Source organism: Gossypium hirsutum, chromosome D13, assembly GCF_007990345.1.
Source record: "Gossypium hirsutum isolate 1008001.06 chromosome D13, Gossypium_hirsutum_v2.1, whole genome shotgun sequence".
In the NCBI taxonomy this organism is placed as follows: domain Eukaryota; kingdom Viridiplantae; phylum Streptophyta; class Magnoliopsida; order Malvales; family Malvaceae; genus Gossypium; species Gossypium hirsutum.
In genome coordinates, this window is record NC_053449.1 from 48,417,520 (window position 1) to 48,440,779 (window position 23,260).

At 32.8% G+C, this 23,260-nt stretch overlaps 1 long non-coding RNA gene across 1 annotated transcript; it reads right to left on the reverse strand.

The window, feature by feature from the left end:
- Positions 1–21,837: 21,837 nt before the first annotated feature.
- Positions 21,838–22,965, reverse strand: LOC121225097 (uncharacterized). The gene is made up of 2 exons (XR_005922931.1): positions 22,363–22,965; positions 21,838–22,179 (listed from the first exon to the last, which is right to left on the reverse strand). It is a non-coding gene; the product is annotated as an uncharacterized lncRNA (long non-coding RNA).
- Between the last annotated feature and the right edge of the window lie 295 nt (positions 22,966–23,260).

Genomic DNA, 23,260 nt, shown 5'->3' on the forward strand with positions numbered 1-23,260 from the left:
TTGCAAATGTGGAGGGTTAAATTTATTGAATTATTTAGAACTAGGATCAAATTGATAGAATGTGTAAGTTAGAAAAATGTCAGATCATCATTTCCGTTAACCATTTCCTTTAACCATTTAACGAAGAGTGATCAAAACAAAAACGATATAAAACAATAGTGACAAAATTGAAAAAAAATTCTAGTTTGGTGACCAAAATAGAAACACATTAACAGTTGGATGACCAATGGTATAGTTTATCCATAAAACTCAGGTAAACTACACCCAAGGTTACTAAACTTTGTAGATTGGTCACTCAACTTCAAAAGGTTAAAAAGTAGTAACTAAACTATTCGGAAGTTTCCATTTTAGTTACTAGGTTGTTAAAATCATTGATGTATGGCTTTCTTTATTTGCGCAACCTAAACCAATCGAAAGCTCTCATTCCTTTTCTCTTTTACAATCTTTTTTTTTATTAAAGAGCTTTGAATGTTACAGTAACAACTCGCTTTTCAGTAGTCCAGAAACAGCTATTTCAAAACCTCATTTTTCGAGAATTAAGTCAGTAAATATTGTTTATTAATATTTATGACTCTCTTATGGTGTTATATTGATTTTTGATCCGATAATTTTATTACACAATTAATAATTAGGTAAGTGATTAAACCGTAAAAGTTAATCACTATTGATTTTATTAATTAAAAAGACTTCAAATGTAATTATTTAAGGGTTCAAATGTAATTAAAAAGATTTCAAATGTAATCACTATGGTGAAATAATGAACTTTTGTTAAAATAATGAAACTTATATTTAATGTAGATTAGAATTCATTGATTTTGAGTACCTTTATTTCAACTTATATTTTTATTAAATTGGAAGGTAAGTTTAAGATGATAAATGAAAAACAATAAAGTGATGTGATGTACGTTAATCAATGTGTATGAATGTTGCTATGGATTTCTCATCAGTAACTTTATTTTAACAAAATCATATTTAAGTTAAACAGCTTCGGTTGCATTATTTTAACAAAAGTTGTTTATTATTGCACCATACTCTTGATGGATCATATGTATATTCAATACGATTTTTTATATATACTTTAGATTTTTAATAAATAATAATTTTTTTTAGAGATTTTGCATATTTGACTTTTTAAATTTTTTTTTATAAGTTTTGAAGTTTATTTAGTTTTGCATTTATCCAAAATTAATCTGCACAACTATTTATCCAGATTCATTCTACAATGCACGATTTAATTATTTAAAAGAATATTTTATTTTTTGGAAAAAAATTTGAAATTTTTACATGATAGTTTGGATTCCATAAATCCTCCAAACATCTCAATTTGCTAAAATTTAAAATCGTGTTTGAAAAAAGTTTGAATTTTTTTGAAAATATTTATTTAATTCTTTGAATTTTTTAGAATTAGGATCAAATTGGGACCATTTGTAAATTTGAGAGTTAATTTTTATTAAAAATTATGGCTAAATTGACATAATATGTAAAAGTTGAGAGCTCAATTTGTTATTCTACCCATTTTTTAACTACCACATCAGTTTGTCATTTGTGATTTTAACGGGAGTAACCAAAATGACCGAATTATGTAACGTGAGTGCTTAAATTATAATATTTTCAGTGCCTAAAACGAAAAAAAATTATAGTTGGGTGACTCCTTGCGCACTTTACCATAAATAATAACAAGAGTACAATTATCTTTTAATATTTCCATTTCCCGAACAATATATTTATATTTAGCACTTAATTTCAAAACATGCCAAATAATTTTTATAATCCAAGTTCCATATCTATTAAATTAAACATTAATTTTTTTTAGTATGGTCTCATTTAGTTACTAGTGTAATAATATGAGGAAAAAATTTTATTTATTACATATGTATTAAAATATTTAGACAAAAAATAAAGAATAATTAGTATAAAATTAAACTTGAAATTAGAAAGGTAAGTAATAACTCTTGTAAAAAAATAATATCTCTTCAAAATAAGCGAAAATTTTTCATTTTCTTTGTCAAAAATAAGTCATGAGAGTGACTAAATATTATTAATTGAATTAATTTTGTTTTTTGGTATAACCAAGGTTTCCTCCATGTCATTTTTACGAGTTACAAAGACTAATCTTTTTTAGGATCTGTGGTTGCCTATATACTAAAACATATGTAAAAAAGTAATACTTCTTCCAAACGTAGCATTAATGTTTTAGTTTATTAAACAACACTTTAAGAAGATCTCAAGAGGCTATGTGATTTTCTTCAAACTTGAAGGGCATAAATGAGTATTTTTAAAACTATAGGAATAAATTTATTTTACACCAAATCTTAGGAGGTATGTGTCTTTTATTATTTAGAAAAAAATAATATGTTAGAGGTCCGTGTATTTCATTCAAATTAAAAATTTATTCTTGCACGTTAATTTTAAGACATTGAATTTTTGTATTTATTTTTTTATTTAGCAATTTTGGTCTAATTGATAATGTTATCCAATTTTTCCATTAGTCTTACTTATGTGGTGGTTATAATAACAAAATTAAAATTAACTTTCGATATTTACAATTTTTTCAATTTGATCTTAACTCTTCAAAAGTTCATAAAAATTTTTGAACATAAAAAATTTAAAAGATTTTCACATTTTCAATAAGAAATCCTTAAAAATATTTAAAATTATAAATATTTTCAAAAATTGTGAAAATTAAAATTTCTTTAAAGTTCAAAAAAAAAATAAAAGTAAAAAAATAAAAATAATTTTAAAATTTTAAAATATATAATAATTTTTCCAAAAAATAATGTGTTACTTACTTCTTAGTGTCATCAATAATATAATTATATAATATAGTTTTCCATATACAAAATAGTCGTTATAATACAAATGAGTGGTTATAAATGTAATATTAAAAACTCTTTACTTAATTTTTGAAGCACTTTAATATTTTACTTTATTAAAAGACAATCAAGAAGTTGATAAAGTCTTAACTCAATTGGTGTGAGTATCATTGTGAATGCAAGAGAACATTGGTTCAAGTGTGCTAAAATGCATTATCCTCCTATTTATGGGTTGGGAGTATCAAAAGTAACTACTTAATTAGATTAACTACTCTCAGTTAACCAATTCATTGTTCTGTTAGTTAGTTATTCTCTTGATATTGTAATTAGTGTATAAAAGCACACTCACTGGACCTATAATGTTATGAATCAAATATTCTTCTTCTCTATTTCTTATTTCTGTTATGGTATCAGAGTAGGTTTTCTTTTTCTTTCTTCTTGCTTCTGGTGATGGAATTTATATGTTCCTTCGATTCTACAACTAGGAGGAATTTTAATCCTGTTGCGTTCGCTACTCAGAAGGTAGCAACTCTTGTTGATGATAGTAATTTTTTGGCTTGGAAGCAACATGTTCTTCTTGTACTCAAAACTCATCGTCTACAGCAATACACTGATGGATCTGTCTCTTTTCTGTCTCATACGATCACTGATGACACTGGTCATTTGGTTGAAAATCTAACTTTTATTTAGTATGAGCAGCAAGATTCGACACTCTCGGCTTGGATACTTTCCACTTTGAGTGCGTCTTTTCACAATCAGTTGATTGGCAGTTCGTCGTCGGCATTTACTCTTTGGGAAGCACTGACAAGAATCTTTGGCACATAATCTACCACCAAAGGTATGTGGTATTGTTCCCTTTTACATAACTTCAAGAAAGCTGATCTTTCTATGTCTACTTACTTGGCTGGAATTAAGCATCTTTGCGATTGTTTAAAGAGTTGCAGTCATTGAGTTTCCACGGAAGAGCATCAATCGGCCATTAAAAATGGACTTCCACTAAAATTTGACCATATTGTTTCTATTATCACCACGAGTCAAGTGTCGTTTGATCTTCAGGGTATCACAATGACTCTATTGGATGCTAAAGCACGTCAACAAGCTCATTTTTCTCAGGTGATGATCTCGACCAATCATGCTCTGGCTGGTAGGTCCTCGATGTTGTCTCTTCCTCCATATACTAGTTAACCTCCACAGTCTTTCAGATCCAACTGTAAGTCAGTCTACAAGAAGTACCATGATTGAAAACATATTATTGTATACTCATTACGAAAACAATTTATCCAATTGTTTTGTCCAATGACCTCGTCATGTGTGTGTTACCTTCATATGATATCCTTAATTCATTTGAGTTAAATCCGTTCACTTAATCCAATCCATTTTTTTCTCATTGCCACCATTGTGTTTTCTTAATGATTAATATGATCACTGTCAACAAATGGCTGTGATAAATTGCTCGTTCAAGAATAAGCAACCCGTGGCCACGTTTCATATTTATCAATCCACACAATGTCAATGAGAAGATATCATTAACTCTTTAATTGAGCTACGAATTCCACTGTTGCTAGTAAAGTCATGCCATACACAAGTCATGTACCCAACATACCAAGTATGGGTTCGATCATTTTTAAAGCATAAGCCTTCACTTATATCAAATCACATGAATTGCATACGCATGGTTGGTGGCTAACTCAGGATTTAGGTAAATCACACCATGAACATCACAAGTGAATTAATTCACAAACGTATTCAGAATTAATTCATCTTGGGCCCAGTCCAATGTATCATTCTACCAATGAATACATCTATGTCTCTACCCATGGAGTCAATTGCTCTAATAGCCAAGACTAGTCATCTCCCCTAATTGGAATTGTAAACAACATAATAATCCTTCTTAGTATTTGAATCAAATGCTCACTTTGATTCTTTTACGGGATTACGGACTCATTTAGATTATGTATTGAAGTAAGTCATCTTTCTCGCAATGTAAACGTTCTTTATAATACCACTTATCTTCAATTTGAACTTTAGACAATCTATGAGCTAATATTTACTGGTCACAATTTCGCTATGCATGCAAAATATAAAAGACATAAATACAAAAGACATAATAGTGAAATGTGAAATTAACTTTATTTATTTATTCATCATTCAAATAAATAGAAAACAGTTACATGTTTACTATAATATAGCCACATTTCCCAATAATCTCTCACTTGCCTTAGTGAAGTAAGTGTCATGTTTGGCATTCTCATATCCTCGACGTAGTTGTTAAAACTCCTAGTTACAAGAGCCTTAGGAAATGAATCTGCATAGTTATCCTCCGAAGCTATTTTCATCATATTTACAATTCCTTCAGCTATTGTCTCTCGTATCAAGTGATACTTCTGATCAATGTGTTTCATCCTCTTGTGACTTCTCATTTACTTCGTATTAGCTATTGTGACACTATATCACAATACAGTGTTATTATGGGTGAGCGTTCGATCAAATCGAATCGAATGAAAAAATTTCAAGTTAATCGAGTTGATGAATTCTATTTTATCACCCTAACTTGATTTGAAATTTTCTTGAATCGAGTCGAGTGAGATGAAATTCGAATTGAATCGAATATATTTGTTCGAGTTAAATTAAAAAAATAATTTTAGATCATTGTAACTATTGTCACCCACCGTAATCAAATTTGTCCACCGTAATCAAATTATGTATTTTGAAATTAAAAAATATATTAAATATAAAAAATGTGATTTTTTAATAACAGTTATCTTAAAGATAAAATTTGAAATTGATACCGACATAAAATTTGAACACGAATATTTTATGACATCATCAATAATTCAATTTTAACAGAAATTTATAAAGGTTTAATATGATTAAACAATTTAATAATATAAATAGTACAAAATTTGAAATTTAATTTAATAATATAAATAGTATATATAAATAAAATCATTAGTATTTAGGTTTAGCAATTTTTTTGGATGATTTTTTATTTGGGGGAAAATGGTGAAAAGTAAAAGTTTAGGGGAGAAATAAAAAGTTTTGACGGTTGGGGGAGTAAAATTTTAGGGGGAAAGTAAATGGTGGAAAATGGGTTTGGGGCAGATGGGGGTGGGATGAGAGGGGAATAAAAGTTATAGGGGAAAGTGAGAGGGAGTAAAAGTTTTAAGGGAAAGTAAGAGGGAGTAAAAGTATTGGGGGGAAGTAAAAAGGTTTGGGGAAAAATATAAAATATTATAGTTTGGTATTCGATTTATTCAAATTATTTGAGTTATTCGAATTTTAACATTGAACTCGATTCAAACTCAAAATTTGAAAAAAAATGAATTGACTCGAATAACTCAATTTGTTTAACTAAAATTTTTTTGATTTTTTTAGTCTAATCGAGTTTTGCTCACCTCTAAGTGTATTAGCTTTTTCCATACCAAGAATGACTTCAAGATCAGTTAAGAAATTTTGAAGCCATATTGCTTCTTTCGTTGCCTCAGAAGCAGCCACATACTCAGCCTTCGCAGTAGAGTTAGGAATGCAAGTTTGTTTTACACTTCTCCATACTATGGCTCCACGACCTAGTGTCACGGGTCAAAGTGCAAAGCCCATGACCATGGCACAAAATGCGCCCCATGGAGGTCTACCCATAAGATGGGGATCATTTAGCTCACGAGAACTATCCCGATTCAAAGAATTGTTGGAGAAGCCTATCAGATTGAAGTCTGGTTGACCCGATAATGAAGATATGGAAACTTAGGCTAATTTGGTAACTAACCTTAGAAGATTGAGGGAATGATATATTGTAAAGATTAGATTAGATTTGATATGACATATATTGTAAATCCCTAAAATAAAGAAATATGGTTAATCTCGTCCATCAATGTAAACATATCTTGACTGTCGATATTGGGGGAGTTCCACTATAAATAGAGAGCCTCCCCCTCATTTTTACTCATTCCATTGGATATTGAATTTTTAAGAGTAATAGAATTCTGAGATAGAGCATTTACTCAAACACTTTATGTGTGTTCTTTTCTGTGGCTTTCTGTTGTTCTTTGTAGCTTATTTTGGCATAAATCACTTCCGCTCTTCAACTTGGTGCCTTGGAGGAGTTCTTAAGGAATCCTAACCTGAGTAAAAGTTAACTTAGGCGAGTTTGGATGAACAGATCGCCTAAGGTCGCACGGATTGCGAGACGAAAGGTCTAGCCCTGTGACAAGTGGTATCCGAGCTAGGTTGGTTTAAACCAAATGGTATTTGAGCTGTTGGTTCGAACCAAGTGATATCCAAGCTATTGGTTCGAAGGCACCATTGGGATGTCAAAAGAAGTTGGTCAGAGTGAGCTAATAGAGACCCGAGGAAGGGCCAAAAAAGTGAGTCAGTCGAGGGACTTATTGTCAGCTTTGGGGGATCGAGTCATCACTTTCGAGGAGTTTATGGGGGACGTCAAGGAAAAGATCGATGATGTCGACGACAGATTCAATGATAGGTTGCGAACAATGCAAGAGCAGCTCAGGGAATTTGTGTGGGATACTATCGGTTCCTCGGAGAATAAGCTGGCTGGGAAAGATGATGCTCTTGAGGCTATGGTGACAGCTTTGAAGGAGGAGATCAATGAGCTTAAGGGAGAGCTCAAGACTTCCAAGGCTGCCATAGGTAATGGAATGTTGGCTTCAAAGTCGAAGCCACAAGCAATGGATATGCCCAAACTAAAAGAATTGAGAGGGGCAAGATCTGTAAGTGAAGTGGACAACTTTCTTTGGGCTATGGAGCAATACTTCCATGCGATGAGCATCGAGGATGATGCCACAAAGGTAAATACTATTGCTATGTATTTTACTGACGTTTCTTTGTTATGGTGGCGACATAGGTCCACTGATGTGAGACGTGGTGGGACCGAGATTTGGACTTGGAAGGAGTTTTAAAAGGAATTTAAAGCACAATTTTACCCCGAGTATACCGAGAATGAAGTTCGAGCAAAGTTACGGCGGCTTACGCCACGAGGCACGGTTAGGGAGTATGTGCGAGAGTTTAGTGAACTCATGCTCCTGACCTCTGATTTGAGCGAAAAGGAAGCATTTTTCTCCTTTACGGATGAGTTGAGACCATGGGCGAAGCAAGATTTGCAACGTCGAGAAGTTTAAGAACTTACCAATGCCATGATGGTAGCGGAGTCCATAATGGAACTTGCTCCGATAAGAGATAGGTTTGAATCTTCCAAGCCCAATAGGAGGGAAAATGGTTGGTACCATGAGGAAGATGAAAAAGAACATAGCTATGATGGCAATAGTAGTAGCAGGGACAGTGATAATAGGAAGCCATAAAATGGGAAGTGGAGACCTAATAGCCCGAAACAAAAGAGGGGAAAGTCACGATGCTACTTTTATAAGGGACCACGCATGAAGAAGGACGTCCCAAAGGCATCTTCATTTCGGCTATCAAGAGGAATGATGAGCCAAAAGAGGCGAAGCCTACTGAGAAAAAGACATCGATGGTTAATTCAATGGTGCTCATTCTAAAGAGAAGGAATGGTAGAGAAGGGTTGATGTTTGTAGACATTAACATTGTATGCCAAAAGAGGAGTGCTCTTATCGATACAGGAGCATCAGACTTGTTCATATTGGAAAAAGCTGTGGGGAAACTTGGTCTCTCAATTAAGAAATCGAATAGGAAGATCAAGACGGTAAATTTCGAAGAGTCCCAAACTGTGGGAGTAGTTCGTAATGTGGAACTACAAATCGGTGAATAAAAGGGCAAGGACGAATTTGAGGTAATCCAATTAGATGATTATTATTATGTGCTTGGCTTAAACTTCCTTGACAGGATTCAGGCATCTCTGTATCCATGGGCCAATCAAATTCATATTGTCACCGGTTCGTTATCAAAAATTATTCTATCGGTGCATCGAGATATAAAAATGAGGACAAAGGTGTTGTTGTCAATCCAACTAGTCAAGGATGTTTCGTATAGGAGGAACATTGACTCGATAGAATGGAATACAAAGAAAGCCCCTTCGGAACTGTTAGTGGCGCAAGAGATCAATATGAAGCCTGCAGATTCGACTGTGGAACCGACACCTTTGGAAAATGTGGGTTGTGCATCGGGCTTCGAAGGAAAAGGAGCAATGAAAAAACAATCAGGACGAGTAAATGTTGTGAGTAAGGTACATTGCGAACACTTTGATAGTGTTTTAAATTTTGACTTGTTGGCTTGGCAAGGTCGTAGAGGCCCTTTCAAAGTTCATAAGTAAGGAGGCCAAGGGACTGTGGGTAATATGAAGCCAAGGTGTGAGAATCAAGACGATTCAAAAGGAGACAAGTCAAAATTGATGCAAGTTAGAGTGGAGACTTCTTGCCAACAAGACGTACCAACGAGTGCAACGGTTCAAGTGAAGACATGATGGAAGCCAAGACAAATGTTCCAAAGGAAGAGACAACCCGATCGTAAGGTAAGTCAGGAAGAAGCCAAGGCAACGAGAGGGTTCAAAGGTGAATCAAGTCAGTGCCATTCGGAAGTCGCAATGAGGGCGTTGCAAGAATGGATGGGGGAGAATGTCACAGGTCAAAGTGCAAAGCCCGTGACCATGGCACAAAATGTGCCCCATAGAAGTCTATTCGAGAAGATGAAGATCATTTAGCCCACGAGAATTGGCCCGATTCAAAAAACTGTTGGAGAAGCCTGGTTGGCCTGATAATGAATATATGACAACTTAGGCTAATTTGGTAACTAATCTTAGAAGATTGAGGGAATCATATCTTGTAAAGATTAGATTAGATTTGATATGGCATATCTTGTAAATCCCTAAAATAAAATGATATGATTAATCTCGTCCGTCGATGTAAATGTATCTTGACCGTCAATTTTGGGGGTGCTCAACTATAAATAGAGAGCCTCCCCCTCATTTGTACTCATTCCATAGGATGTTGAATTCTTAAAAGTAATAGAATTTTGAGAGAGAGCATTTACTCAAACACCTTGTGTGTGTTCTTTTCTGTGGCTTTCTGTTGTTCTTTGTAGCTTCTTTTGGCATAAATCGTTTCTGTTCTTCAACTTGGTGCCTCGGAGGAGTTCTTAAGGAATCCTGACTTGAGTAAATGCTGACTTAGGTGAGTTTGGACGAACGAGTCTCCTAAGGCTACACGGATCGCAAGATGAAAAGTCTAGCCCCGTGACACTAGAACGATTACATTTCTCGACGTTAATTTCCTCGAATCTTTACAAGTTTGGAAGTTTGAGTCTGTGTATCCAACAAGAGTAAGGTTCTCCCATGAATACACGAGCATATAATCCCTGGTTCTTTTAAGATACCTTAATATATGCTTTACAGCTTACCAATACCTGATACCTGGATTCGCCTAATATCGATTAACCCTTCCTACTGCGAAACAGATATTTGGATGTGTGCAAAGCATTCAATACATAAGGCTTCCAAATATTGAAGCATATGGAACCTTACTCATATGCTCTTTTTCTTCCATTTTCTTAGGACAGTCATCTAAAGAAATATTAAAACCTGATACACTCGGCTAAACGCATGGCTTCGCATCAATCATTGCAAAACATTACAGTATCTTGTCGATGTATGAAGCTTGAGATAAAGCTATCATTTTATTCTATCAATCTATAAGGATTTTAATTCTAAGAATCTAACTAACTTCACCCAATTTCTTCATGCTAATTTGTTGAGCTAACCACAGTTTAACCGATAACAATTCTCCTACATCGTTTCTGATAAGTAGAATATCATCAATATACAAAACGAGGAAGACCACCTTTTTTTCCTCTATACACTTACAAATACAAGGTTCATCAGCGTTTTCCTCAAATCCAAAATTCTTGATCGTTTGATCAAATCTTTTATTCCATGAGCGGGACGTCTACTTAAGTCAATAAATGGATCTTAGCAGTTTGCAAACTTTCTGCTCCTTTCTTTTGGCAACATAGCTAATAGGTTGAGCTATGTAAATGGTATCATCAAGATAGCCATTCAATAATGTTGTCTTAACATTCGTTTGCCAAATCTCGTAATCCAGAGCAGTGACAAAGGATAAGAGTATACAGATAGACTTAAGTATAACCGGAGAAAATGTCTCATCATAATCAAAGCCTTCTTTCTGAGTGTAGCCTTTCCCTACAAGTCTAGCTTTGTGTGTTTCCACTTTCCCTTCCTCATTTCTCTTCTTCTTGTAGATTCAATTACACCTATGGGTTTAATCCCAATCGATAAGTCTACAAGTTTCAACCCCGTATTGGATTTCATATAATCCATTTCGACATCCATGGTCTACTTCTAGAACTTGGAATCAACGTCCTGCATAACTTCCTTGTAAGTGAGTGGATCATCATCCTCGTGATTGAATTTCGTATTATAAATACTACCATCATAGATGAAAAAGTCTAATTTCTTAGAAACTTCCCACTACAACGGATTCCACTACGACGGATTTCCCTATGATGTTCATCGTTTACAGGTATTTCTACAACTTTCTCGATAATTAAACTTGGTGAATGTTTTACCATTCCCGATAGTTCCTCGAGTATCACTTTCCTTTAAGGCTTAAATTTATCCATGTAGCTTTCCTCGAGGAAAGTAGCCTGAGTAGAAACTTTAATCGTGTTATATTTCAAATTTTAGAATTATCTTCCCTTTGTTCCTTTCAGATATCCTACAAACATGCATAATTCTATCCGTGCATCCAGCTTCTTTCTCTCCTTATCTAGAACGTGTGTTGGAAAACCCATATTCTAAAGTGATTCAGAGTGGGTTTCTTTCCATGATGTAGTTCATAAGGTGTCTTACAAGCAGACTTGGTTAGCACATCATTCAGAATATAGCAAGTCGTTTATATCGCATATCCCCAGAAGGAAGTAGGAAGTTGTAAATAGCTTAACATTGAACGAACCATGTCAAGCAAGGTTCTATTCCTTCTCTCAGCTACACCATTTTGCTTTGGAGTGTCTGACACGATTAATTGGGATAAAATCTCATTTTCTATGAGGTATCCTAAGAACTCGTTGGACAAGTATTCCCCACCTCAATTAGACCGAAGATTATTTATGGATAAATCTAATTGTTTTTCCACTTCCGTACGAAATTCTCAAAATTTATCAAAAGTTCCGCTTTGCAGTGCATTAGATACACATATCCATATTAAGAATAGTCGTCGATAAAAGTCACGTAATAATCTTAACTTCCTCAGGCACTGATGCTCATAAGACCACATACATCAATGTGCACAAGTTCTAAAGGTTGGTTGGCCCTTATACCTTTCACATTAAAAGACCTCTTAGTCATTTTACATTGTGGAATACTAACTTCCTTAAGCATTCTTAAGGGACCATCTTTCACAAGTTTAGTGATTCTTTCTTGGTTAATATGACCAATTTTTAAGTGTCATAGGTACCCCTCATTAGAGTGAGAAGTTTTAAGCTTTTTATTTACTATTTTAGTTTTAAGCATCAAGTAATTATTTGGTTTGATAAAGTAGAGATTGTTTTCCATACATCCATTACAGATTTAAGAATGATTCTTGTGAATAGCAATCCCTTTATTGAATGTTACGGTATAACCATCATAAAATAAATATGCTACAAAAATTAAATTCCTCTTAAGATGAGGTACTTAAAATAAGTTATTTAAAATAATCTTCTTAAAATTTTTAAAGTGTAAAATAACTTTTTCCACTGCTTCGGCTGAAACATAGCTCTCATCTTTGATTTGCAACGAGAGGCTCCTGTAAAGAAACACACACATGGTTAGTGGCTCCAAAATCAATAACCCAGTTGTCCATTGATTCTTCCACTAAACAAGCTTCAACCACAAAGAGTTCCATACATTTTCCCTTTTGGGCTAGGTAATCTGAATACTCTTTGTAGTTTGATTTGAAATGCTCTTTCCTGTTGCAGAAGAAACATTTGATCTTTTTATAATATTTTGACTTCTTAGCCTTCTTCCTACCCACACGAGGTGGAACCGAAGACTTCATCGGTTTCTTCTTTCCCTTAGCTTTTTGCTTCCCCTTAGAGGACGAAGGGCCCATAGTTAAGTTTGTTTTAGGTTTCTCCTTAACAGACTTACCACCATTCAACATCAACTCATAGGATTGTAATTCCTTCATAAGCTGAGTCAAGGTAAGCACCTTATTCCCCAAGTTGTAAGCGACCCTAAAACTAGCACATTCTTGGTTAAGGATTTGAACACTATTTTAACCTGAGTGTTCACATCTAGCTCAGCCCTATTTTCCTCCACTTCCGCAAAGAATCTCATAATTTTATGCATATGTTCTTTGACCGAAGTCTCGGGTTTCTATTGAGAGTTCATCAAATTTGTAATAGCAAATTGTCGAGCCAATGCGACTTCGCCTCCGAGCAAATCCTCCAAATTTGTCATGACCTTTTTCGCAGTATAGAAATTCTCATGTTGCTTTTGCAACACACTACTCATGCTCGTTAACATATAACATCGAGTGATCAAGTCAGAATCTCTCCAGCGATTTCTCGCTATGGGCTGAGCTTCAGGAGGGCACATTTCGTCAAGAACAAATTTGTGTTTCTCACAGCTGAGAACTATCAGTAAGTTTCATTTACATTCTCAAAAGTTATCCCCATTTAATTTGTTCTTAGTAAGAATGCTTATAAGAGGAGTAGGAGATATATTTGAACTGAAAAAAACAAAGATTCACTAATTACTATCTTTATATTAAGTAAATATTTTTCATTTCAACAACATATAAAAAATGCAATATGCTGCATGCATCTTGTATTAAAACCTTGAAAAAAATATTTTTTTCATTGCTACGATTATTCTCACACTCATCAACAATGTCGCCTTGGGGTCCCATAATTAACTAGCAAGAACATGGATTACATCCAATCAGTTCGTAAATCTTAATTCTTAAGACTCCAGACAAACCAACGACCGTTTAACGTTTGGCCATCATCTCTAGCTTAAATATCATTTCTTGGGAAACTATTTAATAAGAGATGATCTTGAGTGTGTAACCATTGACTCAACACCCATCATGAACATGCTCTCATTTGTGAGTCATCTTGGGACAATCTCTCTGAAAGTCATACATTACTAGTTGTCCTTAAAAGGAAGTCCCATCTAGTGAACCCACATGACAAATTTTAACTTGGGGTGCGGCCAGGGTAGGAACTAGCTCAAAACTTTATCATGCTATCACTCAAGGACCATCAATGGAGGCCATACGTCTTATTCAATGATCTTTTCTGACTCAATATTTTATAAAACATGCAAGTTTTTTATTCTAAATTTCAAGAATGATCATACAATAGTCCCAGTGTCATTCTTACCTAATCTAAATGACATGCTTCCAATATATGCATAGCATGCTATGACAATTTTATAATATTTATTCACAAGAATCAATCAATCATAAAAAAAAAACAATTTTGGTTCTCCACAGTTTTTCTTTTAAGGGAAAAATCGAAGAAATGAATGTGAACCGTGCACCAGGTAGGGTCCCAAGAAAGTGAGGTAAGTCAAATTTGACCACTTAAAAACCAAGTCTTTCCTAGCCAGAGCTAATCATAGACATGCACATTCTCATTACTACACTTCTTACAATTATCGAATAACCTAAAAAACTGAATAGAACAATACAACACATGTATTTTCTCATTACCACACTTCTTATTTTTTAATCGATCAACTGTGGATCATCTAATATATATATAGCAATTATAACATTACATAATATAAATATTATAAAAATTTATAAAATAGATATATAATGAGATAGGTAATTAAAATAAAATTGTCAATCAAGGCTTCCATGGTTTTATTTCTAGATTATAAATGAAAAAATAAAATTACATAATATTTTCACTACAAGGCATTCCTTTGGTCTTCAACCGCCATCCCATATTTTCTTCGTCATAGACTCCTTTTTGAAAAATTACATATAAGTCCTATGTTCGTTTCCAACTCACAAGAATTCTATGAATTTTTTAAAAAATAGCCCTACATGGATATGACAGTCCACGGTCTATTTCTTAAGAACCACAAACTCAGAAATAAAAACAATTATATAACAAATATATAACGCATCCATTCCCATATATAACTAAAAACATGCATAAGATCTAAAGAATATCACTTTTGATGTAATTAAATCATTCAAGAAGAAGAAAATTTTATTTTAATTATTTGTTATACTTATAAATAGAACACAACATGGCTCATGATACCAATTGTTGGAAAACGCAGCAAAAATTAAATTTAGGAAAAAACCAAAGTTTTAAAAAAAATTCCAAATCAAGATTTTAGTTGTGATATCTAAAGTAATAAACATTTAATCAAAATTGTACATTTTCGATTAGTCTAGGATGAGCGCTTTGATCGAGTAGTCTTTTTCGCTATCCTCAAGCTCACGTCTGCCGAGTATGGGCTCGTTTCGAAGAAGAAAATTTTTTAGAAAAATTACCAGTGGGGTAATTTCACAATTTCTCTAAACTTTTGGGTGAAGTTGTAAATCAGAAAAATATTTTTAGAAATTTTATGAAGTAATCTCTTCAGAGAATTTTCTCTCTACAACTTCCTCTTGAATTCAAGTGTGTAAAATAATGACCCAATGCTCTCTTTATATAGGGAGAATTTAGAGAGTTCAAATATGATTAAACTTAATCACTTAATATTAAATCTTATTAAAATAATAAAATGTTTATCTACAAGATAAACATTAAATTAAATTTAATATTAAGATAATCACTTTAATATTAAATTAATAAAATACTATTAAGATAAGTATTAAAATAAATTTAATATTAAACTATTAAAATAATATTATTTTTGGAATAGTTAATTTGAAATCAAATTCTCTGATAGAGTCCTAGTAGAAGTGTAACTCTTCCACTACTCAACCATTGAACACCAATCGCCGCTGGCCACCAAGATGCCACCGTCACAGTTGTCGGTGCCGCGTTCGATGATACAAGTGCGATACCCTTATGACTCCCCGAGTCAGTTTGACTACTGCCAGTTCGGTCCAGGTCAGTGACAACCTGACTGGTCCAGTCTAGCAACCGGTTGGGCCGTCGACCCAGGTTTCACATACCAAACCTAATTCAACCCATTTTTGGGTTCCAATTTACAATCTGAATTCCAATTTTCAAGTTCAATTACCTATTGGACCAATTTTCAGACTCGAAAATTAATTTCCAAAAATATCATATCAATCTTAATTAATTTGATCAATTTAATTTTACTTGATTAAAATTAATTTTTTTTCAAAAATCACTTAGATTTTTCAAATTAATTTTTCAAGAAAATTCTTTAATCAAATTCGCTAGTTGAACAATTCTAACGACCAGCTAATTTAATTTCATATCGAATAAATCGACTCAATTAAATTATTTCCAAAGTCATAGAATTTTCTTCTAATTCAAATGCAGCCCGATCGACCTTTTGTTGAGTTAGCAGAGGGACCAATCAGACATATATAATTAAGCTCTAGTAATTGCAATTATGTTCAGAAGCATTATTCCGATAATTCACAATTACTTAATCATAGAGTCAGTCCACAAGAAGTACCATGATTGAAAACACCTTATTGTATACTTTTTACGAAAATAATTCATCCAACTATTTTGTCCAATGACCTCGTCATGTGTGTGCTACCCTCATATGATATCATTGATTCCTTTTAGTTAAATCTGTTCACTCAATATAATCCTATTTTATGTCATTGTCATCATTGTGTCTTCTTAATAATTAATATGATCACTATCAACAAATGACTGTGATAAATTGCTCGTTCGAGAATAAGTAACCCGTGGTCAAGTTCTATATTTATCAATACACACAATGCCAATGAGAGGATATCATTAACTCTTTAACTGAATTATGAATTCCACTGTTGCTAGTAAAGTCATGACATACACAAGTCATGTACCCAACATACCGGCTATGAGCTCGATCATCATTAGAGCATAAGCCTCCATTTATATCAAAGCACATGAGTTGCATACGCATGGTTAGTGACTAACTTAGGATTTAGGTAAGTCACACCATGAACGTCACTAGTTAATTAATTCACAAATAGATTCAAAATTAATTCATCTCGGGTCCAGTCCAATGTATCATTCTACCAATGAATACATCCATGTCTCTTCCCATGGAGCCAATTACTCCGATAGCCAAAACTAGCCATCTCCCCCAATTGGAATTGTAGATGACATATTAATCATTCTTCGTATTTGAATCAAATGCTCACTTTAATTCTTTTACGGGATTATGGACTCATTTAGATTATCTACCGAAGTAAGTTATCTTTCTCGCAATGTAAACGTTCTTTACAATGCCACTTATTTTCAATTTAAACTTTAGACAATCAATGAGCTAATATTTGCTTGTCATAATTTCGCTATGCATGCAACATATAAAAGACATAAATACAAAAGACATAATAGTGAAATGTGAAATTAACTTTATCTCTTTATTCATCGTTCAAATAAATAGAAAATAATTACATGTTTACTACAATATGGGCATATTCCCAAATACTTACAACCATCATAAACTCCAGATCAGATCTGCACCATGTACATTTCTTAGCCATGCAACAAATTACGAAGGATATAAGTGTCTTGCCAAGAACAGTCGTGTTTACATATCAAGGCATGTGTAATTTGATGAAGGTTTGTTCCCTTATGCCAAATACTCCTCTCAAGATACAACCAGTCTTTTGCCTTCTTTAACTGATGAAGCACCAGTCTTCTTCCTACCTGTCATTCTGCTACCGTCTCCTACTGTGTCAGTTTCCCACCAACATCAGTAATTCTTCCAGATATGTGTGCTACTAGTCAACCCTCATTGCAACCTTTATTATCTCGCACTGAAAGCCCCTCGAGCTTAGTTTCTTCAAGCACTCCTCTTAACAACTTTCATCCTATAGTTACCAGAAGCAAGGTTGGCATATTTAAACCCAAGGTATACATTGTGGCTATCACCATTAGTCCCACTGAACCCTTCAACATCCATGAAGCCATAAGTATTTCATCCTTGAAGAATGCAGTGTATTATGAATTGCATGCCTTGGCTCGTAATGGCATATGGGACCTAGTGTCTCCCCCTTCTGACAAGTCACACGTTGAGTGTAAATGGATTTTCAAGAACAAGAAAAATCCATACGATAGTGCGGCTCAAAATAAGGTACGTCTTGTAGCTCAAGGTTTCTCACAAGCTACAGGTATGGACTATCATGAAACTTTTAGTCTAGTGGTGAAAGCAAACACTGTCTAGACAATTCTAGCTTTGGTTGTATCCAATAAATGGAGTTTACAATAGGTGGATATCAATAATGCCTTTTAAAATGGGGATCTCACTGAAGAAATTTATATGAAACAGTCTCATGGGTTCAAAGTTGTTGATGAAAAGGTTAATTTACTAGCTTGCAAATTCAAGAAGGCACTCTATAGCCTTAAACAAGCTCTTGGAACTTGGTTCCAAAAGCTCTATGACTTCTTAATTCAACAGTTACTTTTCCAATCATCCAAAGCAGATTTCTCCTTATTTTTTATAAAGACCCATTCTAGTAACAATGTGTTTCTACTTGAGTATGTGGATGATATTATTCTCACAGGAGATTCCAACACAGACATTAAAGCAATCGTTCAATCTCTACATAATCAATTTTCACTAAAGGACCTGGGAGATCTTAGTTATCTTCTTGGTCTAGAAGTAACACAACACGGTGATAATGTGTATATTTCTCAACACAAGTATGCACGAGATCTATTAGACAAGGCAACAATGCGACAAACAAAGCCAATAGTCACGCCTATGGTAAGCTCACCTACATTATCTTCTCTAGTTGGTTCACCTCTTTAAGATGGCACTCGATATGGATAAATAGTTGGAAGGCTTTAATATTTATGTTTGACGAGACCAGACATATCTTTTGTTGTTAATAAGGTGAGTCAATACATGCACTTGCAACATGATGTACACTGGACAATAGTAAAATGAATTCTGAGGTATATACGAGAGAAACTGGATCATGAATTGATATTTCAACCTTCAATGGTCACTTTGGCAGGGTTTTCTGACGCTGATTGGGTGAGTTCTCTTGAAGATCGGAAGCCAACGTCTTGTTTTTTGTGTCTATCTGTCTGGTCATAAAAAAATAAGGGGTTGTGTCTCGATCAATAATAGAGGCTGAGTACAGAAGTTTGGCAAATGCCACTGTAGAGGTTACATGGTTTCAATTGTTACTCAATGAAATAGGGATACCATTACAACGTGTTCCAGTTATTTGGTGTGATAACTTGAGCACCATCTTACTTACTGCAAATCCAGTAATACATGACCGGGTCAAGCATGTGGAGCTTGATTTACATTTTGTTCAAGATGAGGTATTAAGTGGGAAGCTTCAGGTAAATCATGTACCTGGAAATGATCAGGTGGCTGATGTGTTAACAAAGCCACTAAACATTGATGCTTTTTCTCGATTTTGCCACAAGCTGAATGTTGTTTCTTTTGAAGATTTTCAATAGGGAAACGTAGAGAGAATATCAGCAGTAACTACTTAAACAGATTAACTACTCTCAGCTAATCAGTTCATTCTTTTGTTTGTTAGTTATCTTCTGTTAGTTAGCTATTCTCTTGATATTGTAATTAGTGTATAAAAGCACTCATTGGACCTACAATGTTATGAATCAAAGATTATTCTTCTCTATTTCTTATTTCTGTTAAGAAGAGACTATGGATAGTGCTAGGCATTATGTAAAAAAAAAAAGACAATCGAGAAAAAAATATATTAATATACTATTATAGGTATAAATATATTATTTGATAAACATAAATGTTAAATTTTAAAAAACAATTTTATATTTTTATCATTAATTTTAATTTCAATATAACAAATTGGTAAAGGTTCGCGTTAAATATTAAAAAAAACATAAAATTAAAATAAATAAATATTTTAACAATATCAAACTAATAATAAAAATAAACACTAATTTGCAATTAAAGAATAATGTAAAATAAAAAATTAAAGTATAAATGACTAAATGTATAAGTCAAATCTTATCTACTTATATTTTTTAAGGATTTTTTATTGAAAATTTTTATCAAATTATTTTCAAATTTGTTATTAAATACGTTAAAAAAATAAACTACTAAAAGTTATTCCAATTAGATATATTGCTTGGGGAGAATTGACTTGTGCATAATTTAAAGTTAATTTTTATTACATTTATATAGACTTGATTTGAATTATATTTTTTAAATTTGATTTAATATGGATTGAGCAAATAGTTAAAAATTTGAAAATATTTTATTATTATTTTAGGATTAAATAATATTTTTTTAGTTTTTGGAACTTTTTGTATTTTTTTAAAACAAAATGGATTTTAAAATATTTCATTTTTAAAATTTTAAAGATCTTTTAATTTTTTTCATAATTTTTGAAAAGTTTTAGAAAAAAATAAAAAAAAATTTGTTGAAAATATGAATTTTTGTAAAATTTTTATATACTTTTGATAAGTATAAGGGTTAAATTAATAAAATTGTAAATATTAAAAGTTTAAAAATTATTCATGGTTGATTGGAGCAAGATAAGAAGTAAATAGCAGAAAAATAAAAAGAGAAAATTGATGAAAATACAAAGATTTGAAACATATTTGAAAGCAAAAAGTACATGAACAAATTACTAAAAATAAGATGAAAAGCCAACGCAAGAGAATGAAAACAAAAGTGGGGGGTTTTTCCCAAGTTTGAAAAAGAGAGCAAAGATCTAGCAAGGAAAAGTGGGGGATTATAAAAATTGTTCTGAAAATGGAATAATTTCAGGCCTTTGGTTTCTGCACCATGCGTTGGATTGGATCTTATCTCTGCCCACAACCTTACAAAAACTTTAGTTTTCATTTTTAAAAAAACGAAAAAAGTAGCCGACAGTTTCAGTGAGGATCCCTGTGCCTTTGACATTCATTTTACCGTTGAAATGTCCCATGCCCTCTTTTTTCCGAAACCTCACTAGGGTTTTGTTTTTGTTAATATTTGATATCTGGTTTATGTATTTATTTATTTTATATTAAGAAAAATCATGATTTTTGGAATCAGATCAGTTGGTCTGTGAATTGGTTAGAATATGAATGATGAACCCGGAGTGAAAGATTAAGTTTATTGATCCGTAAACTAGTACAAATTAATTAAATTAATTTTCTTTTTTAATATATTTTTTTAAATTTTAAATTTTTAATCAAATTAAGATCATTGAACTGATTTTGAAAAACTAATCAAATTCTTATTTATTATTTTTTTATGCTTCTCCCCTCGTCTAGCTATCGCAAGTTAAGGTTTTTCAGGGCTATTGATCTTTCTCGAATGTTTCTCTTGAGGTTTTTGTCTTCCGCCAGAGATTTATTCAAAGATATGGTTAATGGCATTCGATGCGGGACTGCTGATCTCGTCTTTGTGTTGGTTGAAAATATATGTATCGTGCTAAGTAGTACAAAAATATCAATCTCATGGAAAGTTATTACTTATTATAACTGTAATCAGTAAATATTACTCGATCTAATACTTATCCAAATAAATTTATTATATAATTTTATAAATTAAATTAAATAAATAAAAATAAGCAAACCAAATTAAATCAAAATAACTAATCAATGACAAAAACCTATGATTACAATTTCATCCAATGTATTAGTTAATTGTTCTATTTCCACTCAATTTATTCTAATAGAGTTGATTATTAATTTGCGGTACTAAAATTCCCTTAATTCTTTTCCAAGCAATTAATGAATTAATTTAGTCCAAGTATTGAGCTATATTCCTATGCCAATAATTTAGATCAAATTGATTAAGAATAAAGCCCAATTATGGCTACACAATATAATCAAGTATATTCCTATCCTAATTACGAATCACAGATTGGCCATCTAATTTAGACTAATAACTACTCATTCTAGATCTAAAACGAAAAGTCTTCCGATTTCTTTAGGTTTTATCAGACTATTATCAATAAAGAGTAAGAATGAATAAATAATCTAATCTCTATCGAGAATTAAAAAAAAAGATGGAAATAGAAAAATTCAATTAACTAAACACGGATTCCATTGCAATTCTAGAAAAGATAATTTTATGGAGAATTTGAAAAACATCTTGAAATAAAAATAATAGCTAGATATAGAAAAAAGAAAACAAGAAGAAAATTGATGGAGAAACTCAGTCTTCTCAGTGAAATCTGTCAATTCTTGATGCACGGAGGCTTTGGTGTCTTCTCCTCTTTTTTCTCCTCTCCTCCCTTAAGTTTAGGTCTCTTTTTCTCTTTTATAATCCATAAAAATTGCAGCTCTTGAAAATTGTTCCAACGGACAAATTTTTCTGTTGGAGCAAAGAGTTGTTTGTCTGCGTTCGTTGGGGCGAAAATTTACTTTAATTACAAAGAACACTTGAAAAATGAGTCCGATTTAACACTACTAATATATAATTAATTATAATTCTTAAAATCTACTAAAATTAATTTATAAAATAAACTGAAATCCTATTAAAATAAAAGACAAATAACTCTTAAGATATTAGAGTTATCACCTTGGAGGTGCGAATGACCTCTTGTTGCTGTGGTTGCCTCTTGTTGAAAGGTCTTAAACCATTGGTATTCAAGAATGACTTTTGAGGTTGTTAACTTGGCTAATATTTCCATTGTCGTTTGGGAATCAGAAGTGTAAATAAAGCGACGAATATAGCCATGGGTTCTGACCTTGATATTCTCTTGGACCTTTTTCGCCGGCCTTGATCTTTTGTTGGATTAGCTCCCAGTGGCACTTTAGAGCTGGATCACCCATCGCTACTGTCCCTTGGGAGCTATTATGTATTTAGCTGCTGCTTCTTTTTTTGTTATTTTTGCCTTCGTAGTGAGGCCCGCTAAAGGGTCTCTTTGTCTTTAGGATTTTTGGTGTTTCTTAATTTTTGTTTATGTTCGAGCCCTCAAGTTTCTTGCCTCAGATTTGCGCCGCTTCCTTAAGTTTTCTTCTCCGGGAGAGGCTGACTTGCTCTTATTAGAGCTTCATATCTCTCCAGCACCCAAAACTTGTTTGGTTGTTCTTCTTTTCCTTGTCCAACTTTTAAGATTTGTTTCTTTTGGGTATGGCTATCTTGGTTGTTAGCCAGCATACCATCCTTTCTAGGGGCCTGTCTTAGAGTTGAAATGATAAAAAGTTTTTTTATTTAATTTTGTTATATTTAATCTTTATATTCAGTATCTTCAATAAAAAAAATAAACCTTAACTCTTGGCCTAGCAGTATTGGATGTTGATTCTAAAAACCCATGTCATTTGCTCAAATCGTAGGAGCAATTTTATTTATGGTATTTAAGTTGACAACTAGCGGTACCCATATCATTTGTTCAGATCGTAGGAGCGATTTTATTTATGGTGTTTAAGTTGATAATTATTTGCATCGTGCAAGTCAATTATAAATTTACCAAAAA